The sequence below is a fragment of the Pyxicephalus adspersus genome, chromosome 9, assembly GCF_032062135.1.
Source record: "Pyxicephalus adspersus chromosome 9, UCB_Pads_2.0, whole genome shotgun sequence".
NCBI classification, from domain to species: domain Eukaryota; kingdom Metazoa; phylum Chordata; class Amphibia; order Anura; family Pyxicephalidae; genus Pyxicephalus; species Pyxicephalus adspersus.
This window is the reverse complement of record NC_092866.1, coordinates 32,860,892-32,882,628: the sequence shown is the minus strand read 5'-3', so window position 1 is coordinate 32,882,628 and position 21,737 is coordinate 32,860,892. Positions and strand designations below refer to the sequence as shown.

Genomic DNA, 21,737 nt, shown 5'->3' with positions numbered 1-21,737 from the left:
CAACGTGGAGATACACTTTAAATAGTCAAAATCAAAAAAATAAGTTGAAGGATAGTCAAAGAAGGTCGGGGTCGAGGCAGGCAGCAAGCAAGGGAGGTCTGATCCCAAGCCAGGGGTCAATTGCCAGGGATCCAGGAGACAGAAACCAGTGACACAGGGGCCACTGCAGGCACAGGAAACACAGGAGACACTGGAAGCAACGGAAGGCACAGGTGACTCAGGGATATCCACAGACAGGAACGCTGGGGTTAACCCAAAAGCTGGACAGAGGAAACACTGAATTAAGCACCAGGTAAACAGGAAATAGCTCAACAGAACTAGGGGCTCAGCACAATGGAGATTTGTTGCCCGAGCACTGAGTGCAGTGTGTGAGCTAGCTATTTAGCCAGGGCTGGTCAAGAGGCTATTTTCTGATTGGCCAGTGGAATGGACGGAATTGATAAAGCTTGGAAACAGAGGCAGAGTTAGAACTGCTTGCACACGAGAGAGGCATTTGTTCCTTAGTGAGGAAGAGGTAAGCGTGACAATGTTTACCAAAAAAATTGGGTGACTTGTTGATAAAAGGTCAATCGAATAGGAAAAAAAATATATAAAAAAATGGGTAACATCTACACTTTGTTTAGAATAGAACAAATCCCTCTGATGAGGTTGCTAGTGGTTCTTTGAGCAATGAGCAATTTGTGACTCTCGAGTCAGTTTAACTGACACCAATGATCTTTTTGGTTATCTGTAAGGCTAGGTACACACCTGCAATAATTGTCGTTGGAAAGGATCTTTCACGACTGCACGATCGATGAACGAGTGCTTTGCATACAGCACCATTCTGCTCTATGGAGAGGGGAGGGGAAGAACGAGGGGGTGGCACCCAGTCTGTGGATCCGTGGATCCACCAGGGCGGTCTTTCAGACAATGAGTGCTGTACAAACGCCAGATCTTCGTCCGATATCATCCCTGAGACGATTATTGGACAAGAACCATCTGAAGTGTGTATGTAGCCTTAGGGTGACATTATTCCCGCCAGACAGCAATGTAAAAGACATTCTTCCCACTGACCACCACACTAATGTACTGTGAGCTAAAGCAATTATATCAGGGGTTACCTAAAGACCTGAACGTTGTTTCAAGAAGTTCTGAAGAGAATTGCTGGTCTAAAGTATATTAGTACAATCCTTCTGGGAAAAATCAGTGATCCAATCACAGAAACAGAAATTTTTTTTTCTGGGGGAATGCTGTAAACCTGCAGTGTACAGAATGCCTCTATGTTGTCATATTTTTTTTCATATAGTTTTTTGAAAATTAGAGCAGCTGCAGTTTGAAATGGAAAGATTGTTTTTAAATTACCATTAAATCATATATTTTTTCAATAAGTACTTTAACACCCCCCTAGTTGGAAATACAAACCATTTTGTTACAGCTAGAGAAGCAGGAGTATAGGAATATATATATTTTTTTAGATGCTTTTCTGCCAAAAGGGGTGCTTGGATTGTCAATAATAGCTTTTTTTTATTATTTTTTATCAACTGTTATTGTTGATCATTTTTGTATTTGCCTATACTTATAGATATTAAGATTCCACTTGTGCCCAGCTTTTTCACAATTAATGGTATATGAACCCCTAAGACTTGTTAGCATTCTTTTATTCTTGAGATATAAATACATGGTCCACAAATGACATTGCCACTGATAACAGCAGAAATAGGGTAAGAAAAGTTTGATTTGCTGACATCTAAGCTTTGTGTATTACAATGCCACATTTATTACAATATTGTTTCTAATTAATAAAGTATCAATGCCAGTATGCACACAGCATAGCTTGCAGGCCGCAAGATAGGCACTATTGCTTCAGGGTTTGTTCAAGCATATTTGTGGCAAGGGGTTTTGAGATTTTGCTGCACTTTTTATTCCACACAAATTGCATGGGCATGATCAAAATGACTGTTATCAGGTGAGGCTCTTCCAGCATAGCATTTAGGAAGTCTGGCATGCTGGGTGTGTTATGCTTCGTTTTGCAATTCAAAGCCTTTCCGGTATATACTTTAATAATTGCAACACAATTCTACTAAAATGCACATTAAAAGATACATTCTAGTATTAACAAAGCCTTTGAGCAAATTCAGTGATCCTAAATAGGACGTATACTTAAATATTGTTATGTTTGTCAATATTTTTTTTTTGGACTAATACTTTTAAACATTAGAGAAAAAATGTTCAACAGCTGTATATGCTCAGCACTTATGACAAATAAATAAATGAATCAAAAGGCAACAGGCAAATCGACAGGCATCCAAAGCAAAGAATTTAGATTACTATACCATTAATATTCATCTCCTATTGAAACTGTTCTTTGGCAGCAGAAAAATCACAAACTATGTTTGTTGCTTTGTTTTAAACATACAAAACAAAAAGACTAGGACTGTGTCATCCATTTAGTGCCCAAGGGTGAGGTTTTACCTACCAAGCAACAAACACAGGTCTAAGCCTGCGATGGAAGAGTGGGTGAGTTGTGTCCAGGAACACAACCCTCCCACTTCCCTGAGCCTGCGATCCATACTGGGGACATGGTCTGCGGCTCTGGCCAGTGGGCCCCCCCCAAGCGGGTTCCTTCTCCTGACCCCCCTCAGCCAGAGCCGCGGACCATCAAATTTTTCCGCAGACCACCGTTTGGCTACCTCTGGGCTCAATATTCTCATTATTTAAAGTGTGCGGGTTTAAACTGTACATGGTCAGTTTCCTTCTCAACATGTCTGACATGTCAACATGTCTGCCTTCTCAACATGTCAACATAACTGAACAAGATAATCACAACTAATCACTTTTTCTGTTAACCAGTAGAAGGTTTACTTCTTGTGCCTTGTATGTTAGTTTAAGCTGGAATTTACTGGGTCTTTATTTGGGTCTTTGGGCACGCCAAAAGATAAAGATGTGTATGGGGTGTCCTGTTGCCTAGGTTGTAAATTAGTACGTACAGGCACGTTTAATTGGAGTAGAAATTCATAGTTAGCTATTGGCCTGAGTATAAAAAGAAACCAAAATAACCTTAGAATATGCAAAAGACGTATGATATTTTTCTGTTTGTCTGGATTGCATTGGAATTGCTGGAGTACACAGAAAATGTGCAGACCTATAAAACAATTCTATAATGACTTGCAACAGCCAGAAGATATTTATGAGCAATGAGTTGAATATTAGCTTAGAAGTAGTAGTACTTACAGTTGCTTTAAAGCTGTTTACAACCACAGCTGTTTTTCTCCTTCTAAGCTTCTTGTGTCTACTCATTTCAATAATGGGATTAACTAGTACACATATCTGAAATATGCCCTTAATGTGCACACTGTTCCATATTCTGCATAAAGAGTCTCTATAATGGATATTGAAACCTATTTCGTCAGAATGGTTTTTGTATATTGGAGTGGATTTTTCTTATGTAATGCCACTTAAGCAAATTCAGTTATAAATAAACTTTATCATTTAGCTACTGTAGCAAACTAAGAATAGTAAGTCAAGTTTTGGAAGTGATTTCAATGAGTTTTCCTCAATTTCACCTGTTAAAGAAGATTTTGGTCCTTCTCATATATTTTAGTTGATGTGTCAATGCATTGATATGAACAGGTTTCTGTTTTTTTTTAGCCCAGTCTGTTATCTATATATATACAATATTGTAACCCACTCACATTTTCCTTAGGAATATGCTTTTTTCTTCTATTATCATAATGGAACACCAAGGGCTATAAACATTGCAAGGTTCTATAGAGAGGGCTGTGGAACAAATAGTTTATGTTGCAAAAGAAGTTTACAAACCTTTATCATCTCTTTCTATGATACAGTTTCAATTGCAAGCATACTGTCTTAGAAGACCGGTTTACAAAAAAAAAATATTTTAAAACCAAGACAATAAATGGATTCTCCTGGGAGCCAGTGCGGATGAAGACCATAACTTTTTGTTTTCCATGACTTGACTTGATATGTATTTATTTGTTTTCCTTTTAAACTGTATGCCTATTTTTAGCTACAGAAACTTGAATACAAGGTCATGGATGCCTTCTCCATAACGAGGAAAAAAACTAAAATTAGACTTTTTCCACTGAAAATCAAAGCTATAAAGGTCAGGAAAAATACCAGAGTCTTTATATATAAAAAAAAAAATCACATGCTTAGTTACAAATGTCCCAAAAATGCTAAAACTGGGATTGGATTTGACTTACTATAAATCAGCAGTCGCCAACTGGTGGTCCGCAAGAAAATTTTGGTGGTCTGCAGAAATTTGGACACTTTAAGAAAAGACATTTTCATCTGTCGTGGCAATTAAAACTTGGTAACGGTCTTGGCTTGAAATAAAAAGAGCTCTTCGTCTTGCAGTAACATCATTGGAGCCAAAAATCCATACATTTATTTCAAACATGTAGCAACAAATATAACACAACAAATTGTGTAATACTTAATTAAGCTTCAATTATTTTTTAATAATTAAAATAACTTTAAAATGATTATTATTATGGGGACACATGCACGCAGCGGACCAAGATAGCGGCGTTTTGATCCACCTCCGCGCACCTCTGGCATACTGACCTCCTCTAAGCGGAGCAAACACAAACTACGGACTACTTACCTGCTTCTTTAGCTTCCGGATCGCTCGTGGAATCTCCGGGGAGTATGGGTCCGTTGGGCAGATCGTCCAAACGGCCCCCTTAGACACCTCGGCCTCAACGTGGTCTCGGTCCCAAGATGGCGCTGGTGACTTCCGGTGCGGATGATTCAGGCAGAGATCCTCTGGAGGACATGTAGCAGTCTGAAGACAGTCAGCAGCAGTTCCCATTTGCCCTATCCTCTGCGGATCCTGAACCCAGTGAGTCTCTTCTTGTGAAAATAAGGGAAAATATGAAGGAGGAAATATCCCAGGCTAATAAAAAAATTCCTCAGCTTTGAGGTGGGGCGTCGCACTGCAGCTCGGGAAGATAGATTTGACAATGTAACAACAGTTTTGGAGGGGCATGAGAAAGATCTTGATGCTATGCAATTGAAATTACAAACCCTGGGAGATCAGTTAAAAGATTCTAAAAAACATGCTAGAAGAGATAATATTAGGATCAGAGGTATTCCTGAGAGTGTTGTGGATCTCACTGGAATGGTTATAGCATTTCTTCATGCATTAGAGCCTGGTATACCATCTGAACGTCTGGAAATGGATAGGATTCATATGATTCATAGGGCCTTATCACGTAAGCCTATAGATGGACCACCCAGAGATGTCGTTATAAAATTCCATTTTGTTCGTACCAAGCAACTGGTCTTACAAATGGCTCCTACCAGGTGTTTGCAGATCTGTCGCATTTCACCATTCAAAAACGGAGGGCTTTGAAACTGTACCTGCCAATTCTACAAGATAACAATGTGCGCTATTGCTGGGGCTTTCCATTTAGGTTACTTTTTACTTATCAAAATTGTCCCTATTCTGTGGTGACTGCGAATGATTTGCGGAAGCGCCTTATGGATCTATCATTACTGTATATCCTTTGGACAGTGCTTTGCAAACTTCCTGAGTCTTACATGTGATGTCTACTTCCTCGATTCATCCTGATATTTCTGTGACGAAAACAACTTCCCAAGAGATGTCTCGTTCCAAGGCTTTGGGACACCTTCAATCACAATCTTTACATAAAGTGGCGGATGGTTGAACTTCCCCAGTAATGTTTTCTTTTTTACATTTTTTTCAAGTTTATATTTTGATTGATCATTGTAAAATTATTTCTAGTTGGTATTACATAGAATATATTTGATTTCCCCCGATGAAGTGGGCGGTGCCCCACTATTACCTTTGCCTGAGGTGATGCATACTTCCACCTTTTTCCCTGGCTTTTTCTGTATTGGTTCATTTTATTTTGAAATAAGGGTTAGTCGTGATGCACTGCGGTGCTTTCACTTACATGGTTTTTCTTAAGCACCTTTTTTTCCAAGTTTGGGATGTTTTTGTTTTTTTTTTCTCTGTAATTTTGTTTTTTGTTTGTTTTGTCACATTTTCTATGCTATTGGATTTATGTTTTCTTTTTTTCAGTCCTGTCAACATTTTTGTGAATTGGCACTATAATCTTTCTGTACCAGGTCCCAGATGGCATTAAAAATTGTAACTTTAAATGGTCAGGGAATGAATTCCCCCATAAGCGGTCAACTACATTTAATTAAATAAGATCGCAGAAGGTTAATATTCCTTATCTGAATTACATTACTAATGCTAATGTTACTAATGCTAATGTTACTAATGCTAATGCTCCAGTTAAAAAATGTGGTGTTTTAATTGCAGTACATAAGAGAACTCATTTTATTTGTCATAAACAGGTTCTACTCTTGATAATAAAGTAACTATATGTACATATTACGCTCCTAATACAAAACAAGTGTCTTTTTTTCACATTTGACTAGTATAGTGCTAGCTCATATTCAGAGCACTATTATTTTTGTGGCTTCTCCAATATGGTGTTAAATCCCAAATTAGATAGATCTAGATGCAATGGTATTTTTTTAAAGCAGAAGATATATACCTTAACCTCTTTAATGCATGATTTAGGTGTGATAGATGTATGGAGAGAGCGACATCCGATGGCAAAAGCGTTTACGTACTATTCTCACCCACATGGTTCTCATTTATGCATAGACCATATATTTGTATCACGTATTCTTTTACCACAAGTGACTGAATCTCGTATTCTAATGGTGGCCTGGTCAGACCATGATCCAGTTCTCTTAGTGTGTAACTAATTTTTTCCAATATCCACCAATATATCCACTAATAACTGGTGTCTTTGTTATCTTATTCCCCGTTGATGGCTGACATTATATCGCAGATTAATGACTATTTTAGTTTGAATTCAGGTAGTGTCTCTTCTCCTTTGGTTCTTTGGGATGCTTATAACTGTTATTAGGAGTGTACTTATTAGACATGGTTCACATCGTAAACATGAGCGTACTTAACATCTGGCTAAGCTGGAAACAGGAATGGAGGTAAATACTCGGACTTTTAAAAGACATCCCACAGAGCATAATAGGAGACTGTATCTTCAGGCTAAAACAGACTTAAATTTGTGTCTTGCGGACATTGCTAAATGTAATATTCGTTGAAAATGTTATGCGAACAGTAATAAATTTGGTACAATGTTAGCTAATAAGCTACGGAATATACCTAAACATAGACCCGCAATTTTTTTGCGAACTAGAAATTATGTTATTACTTCTAATCCAAATAATATAGTGGAAGAATTTCAACACCAATTAGCCAAGCTGTATAGCGAATCCCCTGTGAGTTCGCCCACAGATACTCAATCCTTTTTATCTAAAGTATATCTTCTGATGTTAACCGATGAAAAGGCCAATTGTTTGGATGTAGATTTATCTGTTTTGGAAGTATTGGCTGCAATGAAATCCCTTAAAGTATGTAAGAAGGGTGGCCTGGATGGGTTTACAGCGCCTTTTTATAAGAAAATGGCAAACTATTTAGCTCCACATTTGGCCACCCTATTTAATTCTTTCAAACCCTCCGGCCTTGCTAGTCCTGTTATGTTACAAGCCCAGGTGGTGATGATCCCTAAGCCGGGTATGGACCACCTTGATTGGTCAAATTATAGGCCTATATTACTACTTAATGTAGATCTTGAAATTTTGGCCAAAGTTCTTGCTTTCAGATTAAATGAGTTTTTACCTTCTTTGATCTATAAGGACCAAGTAGGTCGTAATCTTTTGCCATTGCTCGTGGTACCCGGCAGGGGTGCCCTTTATCTCCGCTACTTTTTGTGCTAGCATTGGAACCTCCTGCAGCGTTTATCAAGCAAAGTAAGGTAATTCGGGGTCTCAAGACTTCACATATTACCCATAAGATTTCGTTATTTGCGGACAATATTTTGTTATATGTCACTTCTCCTCTAGTTACGTTACCATCAATTTTAGAGATTTTGGCCAATTTTGAAACATTATCAGGGCTTAGAGTCAATCCTTCGAAATCGCTAGCATTGAATGTATCCCTATCTGTGACTGAAATGTGGTCTTTTGAAATCTGGGCATTTACCTTTTCTTTTGTGGTTTGGAGATATGCATGCTGTAAAGATGACATTTTTGCCTAAAATTTTATATATTATGAGAGTTCTTCCAATATCTTTTCCTTATGGGATATGCTAAACATTTCAAAAGAAGGTATTAAAGTTTATTTGGAGATCTGAGTTTTCTCGCATTAGCCAATACATACTTTTTCGCCAAAAACCAGCCGGGGGCCTTGGTGTACCACATTTATATTCTTATTATAAAGCATCCCAAATAGCTACATTTATTTCTATACACAATAAAGATTGTCAGGTTTGGGCTTTAATTGAGGCAACTTTTATTTCCCCTATTTCTGTGGCTAGGTTATTTCGGGGACCTTCTTCAATTCGACCTAAAACTATGATCCCCTTTCTATTGCATTTGTTACATATATGGGACACTGTAAAAAACTGAAATTTATTAGTGGTTTTCGTCCTTTAATGGATCTTTTTGATAACCCCCTGTTTCGACTGGGTATTACCAATAAGTCCGACTTTACATGGTGGATCCAACATAACTTTACTACAGTAGGGTCCATGATCCCTAACTTAAGAGTGTACACTTTAGCTTATTTGAAAAAGAATTATGGTGTTCCTAATGAGCTTTTTCATTTTTTTTCAAATTCAACATTTTCTTTATAGTCTGTTGGATAGCCCTCATATTGCCTTACCTCTTAGTGGGTTTGAACGTATATGTAGAGACAAACCTATTACAGTAGGAGCCATTTAGTATCTGTATGAAACTTTAGCTAATACGTGGTTCAGTAAACCTTTACTCTATTAGTCTGAATTTATGACAAGCTATACCCAAAAGTTTGAGAAATGTGATCGCTTTGGAAAACTCTTATAAGGTGGGTATAATGAGATGGTATCACACTCCTGCTAGAATAGCGCGTGCATTTCCTTCTTCCTCACCGAATTGTTGTAGAGGATGTAAGTGAAAGGTACCATGGGTCATATATGGTGGCTCTGCCCTAAAGTATCGAGACTATGGATAAGAGTATACCATATGATCTATACAATATTGGGCATTATTTTGCCTGAGGATCCCCAATATGCTTTGTTCATGTTCCTCTTCCAAATGTTGATAAAAAAGCTTTAATCTTATTTCTCACATTTTTATGGCTACCAGACTATTGCATGTGCTTGGAAGACCACTGCTCTAAATTTTATGGAAGTTAAAAATGGAATGCACGGTACTGTGGTTAACGAAAAAAATTACAGCTATCGTTAATGATAAGTATGACAAGTTTTTAATTATCTGGCAAATTTGGTTAGATTATTATCTGCCTTCCCCTAGAGAGACTCTTACAGTACATATTTGATGTTTAAAACTTTTATTTTTTTCAATTTTGTGACAGGATGTTTTTTTTTTTAATTACCCCCCCCCTTTTATTGTTGTGTTTTTTGTTCTTGGTTTCTTTTTTCTTTTCCCTAAATTAACCATGTGTGTACATTTTTTATTTTGTTTTTTATCACATATATATTTGTTTTGCTATTTTATATCTGCTGAGTTTCTTGCTGTGCAAGAACAGCTAACTGTCTATTTTGTGTGTGTGTGTGTGTGTGTGTGTGAAATTTGTTGGCTTATGCTGTCATTTTTGTTTTTTATTATCCTTGTATGTTATTTGCTGTTTTTTGATTCAATGCATCTTTTCAATAAAACATTTGTACTAAAAAATAATATTTATTATTATTAATAAACATGATTTATACAGCGCCAACATATTACACAGCGCTGTACATTAAATTCTAAATTTAGTGGTCCGTGAGGTCCGAAAGGTTGGCGTCTGCTGCTATAAATTTTAGTTGCAGTAGGGGTGGTACTGTGGTGTGAAAATTGCACAAATCCATTCCATCAGCCGAGTGACTAGTTTCCAATAAATGGTGTATAACAAATACTTGCATGTACTCAGGCTCATTTTTCATATATGCATGTGCGACACCTGTTTTGCAAAATACAGCTCATCTAGCAACCATGCAGGGAGGAAGGTTGGAATATGTATCTGATAAATGAAAAGAACCAACAGATATTTGTCAAGGAAATAAAAAAGGCAAGGTTACTTTTTGAATTTTGGGGTGAGCTGACATGGATGTTAATGCCAATTACCACTGCTTAGAATCAATTTCTGAACACTGGCCACAGCCTCGAGCATTATCAAACCTTAAATGGAACCAATAGCTTCACAACATCTTATGTATTAGCAAATTGTCCATTCCTTCTCTAATTTTGTTATCTTTCTCTTTTCTACCTTATTTCCATAAGTCAATTATATCTTGCTGTGTTTTATATGTTTTCATCTAAACGGTTTTTGTGATACTTTTGCAAAAGATAATGGCATTATGAACTTCTCCACATAATATGTAAACACATACATTTTAATGTGAAGGGTAAATATTATCTGGCTATTGAAAAACATTAACATCAACCATTAGGTTAAGCAGTATTTAACATTATTAGCTCATGGTTTTTTATTTGTGTTTTATTCAGAGTCCCCTAGAGTTTGCTGACGAATCTGAGATCCAACTGAATGCTCACACCTTCCACCATTTTTCTTATTGACTGCAAGAAGTGCAGGTATGGGTTTTATATATACCATGTCTTTTGTACGTTTTATTAGCATTTTAAGTTGGAGTACTATTATATTGGAAAAAGGGAGAGTAAACATCGAAGACAAAAAAATAGTGGAGCCATAAGTAAACTATCTGTACACAAAACTGTGCAAAAATACAATACCTATAGGTTAGTGCCAAGATATTTTGGAAAGTGGACACATTGTTGATAACAATCTGAATCATTACAGATAAATATTTACAAAAGACAGAAAAAAAACAACCCTTGAATGCAAAAATTGAAGTTTTTTTAAATATTGTAACATTAGGTAGAGATATAGATTGTCGCTGACTGTGAATTAAAAAAGTTGCAGGTGAAACACAGCAGAAAAGTATTTTTAAAAATCAAATGTTATGTTTTGGGTCTATAACAAAATTTCCTTTAAATGAAGTGAATAAGAAATATTGTTTCTTATTACATTTACCATATAACATTTACCATATGCAGCCAACAGGATCATGCTACCAATTAGCTAGTATGTTATGAATAGCCCATGTGATTTGATCTCTTGCTATTCTATATCTTGCTATTTTAATTTCTATTTACAACACACACAGTTGAGTCCAAGGAGTGACTCCCTCTTTATTTGTAGCTGCATTTCTTGCAATGTAGTGTTAAATAGGAAAAAGAGCTCTTCTTAAAGGAATAAATTGAAGGGCTTTATATATATATTACACATAGCATTTAAAAGGAATCTATGGGTTAACCATATACTGAAAAACTTAGGACAATTACCTGTGGGCAGAAGACTGACAACTTCTGACAACTCCTATATAAAGTTTAAAAAAATAAGAGCTGTAGCTGTCCAGCAAAAAAACAAAAAAAAATAAAAACAAAAAGAAAAAAAAAACAAATTTATTGTTTGTTAGGCTAGATCAGGCATTCTCAATTCACTTGAACCCTGGGGTTCCTCTATAGTTTGCTAAAGGTGTTATCTAAGCTGTGGCTTATGGAACTCTGAAGGAGCCTTCAAATTCCTGGGTCTATTTCCACAAGCATGACAGCAATAATCTTCCTCAAAGGTTGACATTATGACCACCAATGTAAGAGACACCTTACATATTGACCACCATTTATTTAATTTTAGCAGGGTTTTCTTGAGATCTGAAAATTAATGTAGGTTTCTCCAAGGCAATTGGGTTGAGAAAGGCTGGGCTAGCATATATATGCAATGGGGGGGGGGGGGGGGGGGGGGGGGGGGGGGGGGAGACTGGTGAAACTGTTGAACTGGACCCTACAGAGAGCTGTCAGTGAATCTTGGCAGCCTGACAGTTCTGCTCAGTAGTGGGATTGATACATTTGTAGCTTTTCCTGAAATGTGTACATGTATCTTTCCCCTCCAGAACATAGAGCAGAACCCACAGGCTGCAGAGTCACTGAAAGTTCATTAAAGGTCAGGCAGTGATTTCTTTGTTGCCAGCTGTTTGCCCACAGCTGAGCCCTGGTGTACCAAGATGTAGATTTGCAGTTTAAGGGCTGGCTCTGACTTGTGGCAGGAGCAAGCAATCCTTTGCATCACCAGGCTGTTCTGTTTTTTAACAGCGTTTGCAGATTTGACAGCAGGCAGTTGCTCACAGCCACCCCTTCTTTATTGGGTTTTTGTGAGGAGATGCTACATGTTGTGTCTCCCCAATGGCAAGAGATCACTGGTGCAAGGAAGCAGTAAACGCACTGCGACCCCCCCCACCAATTTAAATATAGTGTAAGATTTAGTTCACGATAACTTTTTTTGCGTTCATATTTTTTTTTCAGTTTCGATTTAAAAAAGCAAAACAATATGAATGGAAAAATGGAAGAAAGTTACTGCCTGTTATTATTTCTGGGAGCATAGTGGTTGCCAGTGAGTACTTGTGAGCAGTAAATGCCAGAGTTACCACTAATTTAAACTATTACCCTACATCTATTACACCCTTAGGAGTGAATACACTCTTTACAAAACATTGGCCATTAATAATTGGGTCCACAATACAGGGGCACTGGACATTTCGGACATAATACAAAGATGATGTAAAAAAAAAAAGGGATAAGGGGGAGGGCATTAAAAAGTGATAGCAACACTGTCTACTGTGGACCTCAAATCAATGGTGTTATGGTGTTCTGTCCGATTTTCTACCCATCATTTTTTGTTCACTGAAAGGAAAGACCCCTTGGCATGGGTAAGGATTAGATACTGGTCAGGTTAGAAACTGGATGAGGTTAGACAATGGTAGGAAGGGGTTAAAATTTACCCATTGGGATAGGATGGTTAGGTTAGACATCAAGAATAGGGTTTTGAGGTTAAGATTAGGCAGCACTAAGGGATAACACCATGGGATTTTAGTTTTAGAGGTGGCAAAATCTGATCTGTGACCCTCTCCTCTACATGTGAACCTATTCAGTACACATGTTTACCCCTGAGTGCTATAACCAATAGGAACCAATGCTGAGGTATTGTTCATGGTTGACTGACTCCAGATGCATTTTATTTGGTTGCAAAGCACACACAGGACTAAAATAAATTCTGATAGCTGATTTCTGTGAATTTGTATAAATTCAGAGTTTTATATATATATATTCCCTGCAGATACTGAACTGTTCAGTTTGTGAGCAGTTTATTATGTATTATACATTGACAGCCATAGGAGGACGATCACTATGCAGTATGCGCTATACAACATGTTAGCTTGGCCAATCAGGAGCCAGAAATGGTCATCTGCAAGTGGAGGGTCAGGTTGCACCTGGCTCCTTTGCTTGCTAGCCATACACTCTGTATATACCTGACTCCTAGCTATCTAACCTTTGCACCTGACTTCCTTGCCATTCAGCCCAAACCAGTCACAGATCCCCGCAGGACCAGGGGAATCTGTGCCCCTTTCAGTGTCACCCACCTTGCACTCCTTCTGCCAGAACCAGCTCTGCTCAGTGATCACCTCCTCAGCTTCTTTCCTGGTCCAGGTCATGTGACTCCCAGTAAGCTGCTCCATTACTTCAGAGGACTAGAGTGTTCCGCAAACTCTCTCCCCCTGCAGGTGGAGATGTGAACACCACTAACCTCTCGTCTCCAGCACCCCCTCTGGTGGTAGGATAAGATGCAAGCAGGTCACATGGCTTCCAGCCATCACCTGACCTGACCTTCCCTTTAAAAGGAAGTGACAGGCAACAAAAAGTTGCCTCAACAAGGAGTTTCTTTGGGTCTGCTCCCAGGTTCCTGTTGTTCCAGTTTGTGTCTCGTGCTCCTGATTGTTCGTGTATCGACCTCGGCGTGACCTATTCCTGATCACTGCCTGCCCTGAACTTTGGCTTGTCCGACTACTCTTTGTCTCTCATTCTGATACCACGCTTTGTTCCTGCCTGTCAGCAGTCACCTGCAGGGGGGGCCGCAACCTGGCAGTTGCTCACAGTGAAACATCCTCACTTCTAGAGGCTCTGGTGAAAACCAGGCAGCTGCTTAGACTCTGTGCCCCATGCACATCCCTGCCAACAGAGCTGGTGACACTAAGGATCCACCATTCTGCCTTGTAGCACCGTGACAAAACCCAACACATGCAGCACCTCTCTCCCATTTTTGTTTAGCTCAGACACTCCTTTTGCACCTGGCTGTCCAACAAGGCTAACCAGGTGGTCCTGTTAGCCAGCAGAAGAGCCATGTGCAAGTGAAGCCTGATCCTCTTTTTTCACATAACATAAGTATTGTAGTTCTACAGGAGATTTGATTTTAAATGCTGCTGTTGAAATGGTAATTAGAGATGCCATTCTTAGCATCCCCTTTTAAATTTCAGGATGATGCTTAGCCACGCTATTAATTGTTCCTTTTTTTTTAATAAGTTTAAGATGGAGGTTTTTGCCAGTATAAATGCCCACTGGATGAAACTTTTTTTTATGTTTTTATAGTGTACATAGTGCAAACATTAGTAAATAGTGTTTGTTTTTGTTCAAAGTATGTGGGTTGTAGATGCTAAGCTATCAGGCTGGTACAATAGAGGGTGACTATTATACCATTCGAACAGTGTTTGTGCACAATCGTTTTTTGGGGGAAAATAAAGTTCCCTCTTTCTCTTCCATTCTTATGTGCAATCAATTCAGACTGACTCTCATCTAATAATATTCCCTTCCTATAACAGACAGGCAGTATATTCTTGTAATAATTTCCCAACCCCAGAACCCTACGCATTTCGGACTTCAAAGTCAGTGTTGCACTCCATGCATTTATATCAAAAGTATTATCCAAAACCAGGAATAAATAACTTGTACAGTGTAACACATTTTATTAAACCCAAATTAGTTTTCATCACAATTTCAGAGTGCTCAAAAAGCACATGGTGTTCACTCCTAGTCTCATGCTCTCATGCAGTCACAATAGACCCTTTCAAAGGCAAGTTCCACTGTGTAAATCCTCCTGCTTATACCAATTCTTGAACATTGTTACTTTGATATAAATCCAGTGAATAATATAATATACATCCTTATGTTGTAAATATAGGGTAGTGCTGTGGTAGATTGAAAATAATATATATTTTAGAAAGATTGCAGAGATCTTCGAGTAACCACAGCAAGTTGGTACTTTAGTGCTCCAGCTGTATTACCTCAATTAGATAAATTATTTTACTTTGATTTTTTATGATCTGCAGTATTGAATATGAATATTATCTGAATACATATGGATAATTTATAACCCTATCTATGCACACATATTTTCTATAAATGAAGGTTCATGCACACATATTAGTTAGTCACTTAAACAGTTTAATTAGGAAACAATTGAAACATATAATACACAGCAATATTGGTTGATATAGATATAGGACATTTAATCAACAAAATATACATTAAATGATAATGTTATACGTAGGTAAACCCCTGTAGTAATCTAATACTGGTTAGTACATATTCTAGCAATTACAAAACAACATAACAATAACATAGACATACTGTATATAAGGCAACGTAGGAATGCATTCAAGAATATCTTATAGCTACCTGTAAAATATAAATGGGTACCCGAGGAGCCTGATTCCCTAAGAACTGTGTCTTGCTAACTTCTCCCTTGCTTACATGCTTCTTGCATGGCTAACTATTTCTTGCTTACTCAGTGACTCATACTCACAGACTTCCTCTGGCACTTTTTGGCTTCCTTCTCCTGCTGGCTTCTGTCTGGCTTCTCGATGGCTACCATTCTCCCAGCTCCCAGTCTTATACAGATAAACCCCATTAGGAATCATTGGAGAGTTTGGATTGGCTACTGGATGTGATTTGTTCAACACCTATTGGCTGAAGCATTCACCTAGCTTGGGATAGTGTAATTCAAACTGCAGTATTTAATTGAACCATGAAGTGAAGGAGTTCTGAAGTTGTTGGGGAAGTCAAGCAGGGGTCCTCTAATCTAAGTGTCAGCAAGGATCAACATGGGGGATATCACCTCACTCCCTGTTCTGTCATCTATCTATTTTTACAGCCCTTTCCTGACCAAACCCTGTATTGGTATTTATTACCCCATTGTCACTTTTGTGAAGTCCCTGGAATTAGAGATCCCCCTAGGGGGTCTAAGTGCCTGGACAGGGGTTAACAGATCACAAACATTCCCACACATGCTTTCCTGCATTGTTAAATTATACCTAATATAAACCTAACTATTAGAACATGGCCTATAGTGTATGTATACGCATAGGAACATAGGGTATCATATGTACACACACATATATATATCTATATATATATATATATATATATATATACATACACCTCTATATATATACATATATCTACAAACAATCTCGGGGTACAACAGCAGAACCCTGGTGTTACTCAGTTACTCAGAGGGTCAGCAGGACATCCAGGTAAATTGCTTTTCCAGGGGTAATTAAGCAATTAATTTATCTCCTTTAGGAAATGTTTCTATAAACTCTAGTTGAGAAAACAAAAATTGGTCCCACAATAGAGGTAAAAACCTCAGTTGCACTGTCCCCTATAGACAAGCTTTCACCATTAGATATCCTCAGTCTTAAGAGTTCAATGACCAAGGACATCCCGATAGTGCTAAATATCATGCACCTGTCATTTGAGGGGATATCACCACAGCACTCTACTCAAATATGGTAATCCAGGGAGCAGTGATGACAATGTTGCATCAGCACCTCTCTGCATCACTGAGGACTGCCCTGCATCACAGGATTGTGTTAAAGTCCACTGAAAATGTACAGATATGTGAATAAATGTCCTTTTAGAGGACATACAGGGGGCCTTCAGGGGGTAAGGGTTGGGACCAAGTTGGACAGAAGAGTCCCAAGTTGGGCTTTGTGGTTTGGGAGGTTATTGATCTTTGTTTATTTGTAACATGTGTTGCAAAAAAACTATTGTTAGGTAGAGATAGTTTGTGTGATATTTTTAATTGTTGTATGTCTCTATGACTAAGCCCTGTTCTATGAAACACATCTGAATTGTCAGTAGTTCTAAATAAGTTTTTACAGAGCAGAAAAAGAGATATGTGGGGTGTTTCTATATTTCATACATTTGGCTGCCTCACAAGAAATGTTACCAGCTTTTCCCTGTCACTTGATTTGAAAGAGGAAGATGACATTGCTTGATTTTTATTTTCATTTATTTTGATAAATTGCATTATATAGTCATTTGAAGTGGTTCATTAAAGAGGAACTATACTCAAAAACTAGTCTATCAATTAATAATCTATTCTTACTTACTTGCACTAAAATGTCAGTCTTCCCTGGTGGCACTGGCTGGATCAGCTTGTATCCATGCAATATATAATGATTTCTGAAGTGTTTAGAAGTGGCCAGCTTATGACTGGCAAGTTCACGTTTTCTTCCTCTCCTGACCTTCTTCTCCACCCACTCCCCCTCCCTGTCACCGTCCCTTCCATGAGGGAAGTTTGAGGATCTGTCAGACAAGCTGCATGTGAGATTATCTGACAGTCTCTTTGTTTTTACTTGTTTCTGTGTTGTTGTTTGTAATGACCACTCCCCTTGTATCAGATGCAGCTGGTGGTCATTACTGCTCCTCCATTTAGTCTGGCCTCACACTTTATGCTGTGCAGTTGATATTCACTGCTGGGTTGTGAAGAGCTGGCGTGTTGTGCCATCCTGAGTTCCTGTTTATATCTGCTAATAAGATAAGTTGCTTTACTTTTGGTCTTTTGGTGTTTTGGGGTCTTGTGGTTTTTTAGTTGTTTACTAGGCCTCAGGGAGACACTGGGTCCTTCATAGGGGAAGGAACCAGCAGTCTCAAGCCAGACACTACTGCTAGGGCTATACAGGGCTAGTAGGGACCAGGTTCCTGTGTATGAGTATTTCCACCATCAGGGGATACTCATACGGTTAGGAGTTAGGGCAAGGTTAGGGTGTCTGCAGGGGGTGACCATTCCCTTTTCCCTAGCCACTGGAGGCCTAGTCCAGAGTATAACCCTTTCTGTTTCCCTCCCCTCCCCTCCCCTCCCCTGTTATCCGTGACACTCCCTCCCCCTCCTTCTGCACGGAGCTCACAAGCTGAAAGAAGCAGGAAGCAGCTGTAGACGGAGCAGTTGGACTGGAGTAACATGAGAGTCTCAGGCAAATCTGCCTAATTAGGGCAGTGGGAGTGGACTAGAAACACTCCCACCACGGATGGCATTTTCTAGATTGCACCTCACCGCCTTGGCGGTGGAGAGGCCTGGGGGTGTGGCTGGAACTCGTTTTTAATGTTAAAGATAAAAGCAAGCTGAAAAAAAAGTATTTAGATGAATATAACTTTGGCTTATGTTAACCATTGTACCTACTCACAAGTTGATTTTGTGAGTAGGTACACTTAAAGAATTAATTTATTTTTATATCCGTCTCAAACAGTTGCAGGGTGTTTTACTTAAGAGCATTCTATCTAAACTAAAAGAGCATTCTATCTAAACTAAGAAGAGTCCTAGAAAAGGCTGCACATACAGGGTAAGTCCATCACAAATTATTATTGATTGTATACATACAAATTATTAACAGGAAAAAAAAGTACTTTTTTTTCAGACCATAGGATGCACCTGACCATAAGACGTACCCAGGTTGTAGAGGAGGAAAACAAGAAAAAAAATACTCTGAACCAAATTGTATAAAGAAATATTTAATAAAATATAGCAGAATAATATTTAACGAGGGAGAGATTGCACAGACACATTGCACAAATCACATAGCACATTGCACATGTACGGCTAAACATGGTATATCAGAAAATCTAAGCTAAAAAAATTATTTTCATCAGGTAAATTTTACAGTATTTGTAAATACTAGAAAAAATTATGACCTTCATTGAGCCACTGTTGCTTTCATGCTATACAAAAATAGCAGTTATAGTTGTGAATGTTGAGCTGTTGATTTTCAAATAGAATTAACAAAAACAAAATATTGCCTGGATTTACTGTTCTCCAGGGTTAGGTTAAAAGATTTCCCAGTTTCTGTTCTAGGGACAAACTTTCACTAGATAGAAAGTGAGAAAAAATGTGCAACGAAAAATAGAACAAAAACAAGCAGGACTACATTTTGTATTTCTACTTTACCTAAAAAAGGTATTGACTATCATTTGGTTTCACCTGGCAGAAAGCCTAAATCCAAATATATTTGTCTCTCTAAATAAACTGATTTACAGATAGTGCTGTAATGGCCTAGATTATATTTGTATACCTGTATGCCAAAGCATGAAGTAAATAAAGGAGTTTGCTCTTTTGGGAATTTTTTATAGTTTTTTTTATTGTTGTGCTTTTTAGGCAGCAGTAAAATGTGGAAATTATTGGCATGTTTTTGTGAATGCATTTAGAGATCCATCTGATCCAACAGCAAAGTGAGCAAAGTGAGTGGTTAAAACTTCAAGGCATCTTTTATTGGTCAAGAGGAGAAGCTGGAACCATTACATCACTCACTAGACTTTTTTTGGGAGCCCAATCACAACTAGCAGCCAAGTCTCACTCTATTTTAGCAAAGCAAATCTAAATCCACTTCAATCTAACTTTTATTAAAGCACAACTTTTCCAATTGTTTCTTCCCTGCCTATTTTTTCTTGAACTCAAATAATGTAGTTGCATTATCCTGGTACTAGGCTGCACAATTCAAAATGTACACTGCCATATGCTTGCACCACTGGCAGTGTTAGTTAAAAAAGAAGTTACTAGGATAACACAAATTTCCATTCCTCCACCCTGAGAAATCCGTCTCCCATCACTTTTTTTTTTTCTCGTATCAAAACCCTTCTAGCTATAAACAGTTCCTGTATAAGTGTAAATATGTTTCTGTCTTTTTTGATATTTCTGAACTGTTGCTATTACAATATATCTTTCACTAGTATGTTATATGGTGCACAAATCTTTAGCCCGGGCTGCAAAGCAACAAAATGTGAATATTTGGAAGGGGTGATTTTATTCAATATCTATCCAATATTACCCTTTGGCCTTTGCCAGGAAATTATCAAAATGTGCAATTAATAGGCTATGTAAATCAATTAGGCAAAAATATTCTAGACAAAGCATCCTCAGTGTTCTCCCCAGAAATGTTTTTCAGCCTGGTGGTGGAAAGCTGTAGCCAGGGGGTCAAAAAAGGTGTGTGGCAAATTTAGTGCTCCCAGTTGTTTATGCTATATGTATCCAGTAACCTCTTATTGTTTCAGGGTTCTACCTTCTCCCTATACTTTGTTCCAACTTTGTAATGCCTACCCCGGTAGTATATCCAATTTTTCCATTCTATGTATTTTGCCACAACTGTCGTATGCCATGTATTGTGACCCAACTTCCTAGTTTTCTAAGTTTTAAGAGTGTAATCCTTTGTAGTAGTGTAATAGTATAATGAATGTGGTCTAACAAGTTAGGCTTAGTTCATATTAGCAACAAAAAACATTTACCCCGTCTGACTGACTTCTGGCAACTGCTAGGCACCTAGGATTGGTAACAGGTGGTAAGTGCTGGGCTTTTTTAGAGCTAGAGGTTTTTTAAGCAGCAGTGGTTCCTGGCATGAGGAATGGACAAATGTAACCTTACTGCCAGTGTGAATTCAGCCATACTTCAGATGTGCTCCTGAGGCTATATTTAGTTAAAGTGAACTTTTGTGAAAACATTTTTTTTTCACTTGCTCCTTTTTACAAAATAACCCAGCAGGCCAATGCTGGCTCAGCTTCCATCCTTTCGCTAATGCTCACTTGTATGTCCAGGGCTGTCTTGCACTGCGCATGCATGAGATTGAACAAAGCCTCTGAAGATGCAAGCACAGGAGCAGTGCAGAGCCTCTTGGGATATGTGACACAAATATCCCAGGAGGCTGTGGATTTCCCTTTTGGTCTTTACTGAAATGGAAGTAAAGATTGAGGGGGAGAGGTCCCCCCCAAAAAAGTGTAAAAACAAAAAAAAATCACACATTTTTCCATTATATAAAATCATATCACTCTTTTATATGATGTTAAAAATGTGGTGATGCTTTAATAGCATCATGCATGTGATATCAGATGGGGACAAGACAGGCAGTGACCCCCTCTCGTCACTGCCTAGATTCTATTAAAAAAAAAAAACTGTCTGTGAAGTTTAATCACTGTGTGTAATGATGTCATCGGCAGCGCAGTGTCATCGCTATGTGTGTGTAAAAGCTGCATGTCATATTCTGCAGCCTAACAACTCACTGTGTTCAAACCTTCATATCTCCTCAACCGTTGGTTTTATTGCCTTACATTGCATAGGAAACTGAAACTGTAGGTGCAAGTGGGGGACACTTGTGGCTAAACCTTTCTAAAATGTAATTACAATGGCATTATGAGAACATAAATCCTTACCTAGCAAAATTTGCTACCTGCTCTGTTTACACATATCTGTTTGCATCTCTACCTCAAACCCCAATTTCTCTAGAATTAGGAGGTGCAGGTAAACAAAAATATAGTGGAAGTGGGAGACAATACTGGCTATCACCTTCCATCACCATGACATCATTACAACATAACAAAACTATCTTTTAACCACCTGGGCGTTACACTGAGGTCTAGATTTCTGTACCAAAAGCGTTACACTGTTTTTCATGAAATTTTTTTTTTAAATTGTAGACCTGTAACTTACAGAAATATGACCGAATAGGGGTCTAGTAGAT

At 38.2% G+C, this 21,737-nt stretch overlaps 1 protein-coding gene across 5 annotated transcripts in view; it reads left to right on the top strand.

Moving 5' to 3' along the window:
- Window positions 1-21,737, top strand: part of LOC140337582 (uncharacterized) — a 186,491-nt gene that overhangs the window by 51,706 nt on the left and 113,048 nt on the right. For 4 of the 5 annotated variants that reach the window (XM_072421296.1, XM_072421292.1, XM_072421293.1 and 1 more), the window contains one exon: window positions 10,552-10,638. The gene's annotated coding sequence lies outside the window, so the exon portion shown is untranslated. Of the gene's footprint in view, window positions 1-10,551; window positions 10,639-17,813; window positions 18,579-21,737 lie in introns of those variants that run through there. The other variant, XM_072421294.1, reaches the window with a different exon arrangement.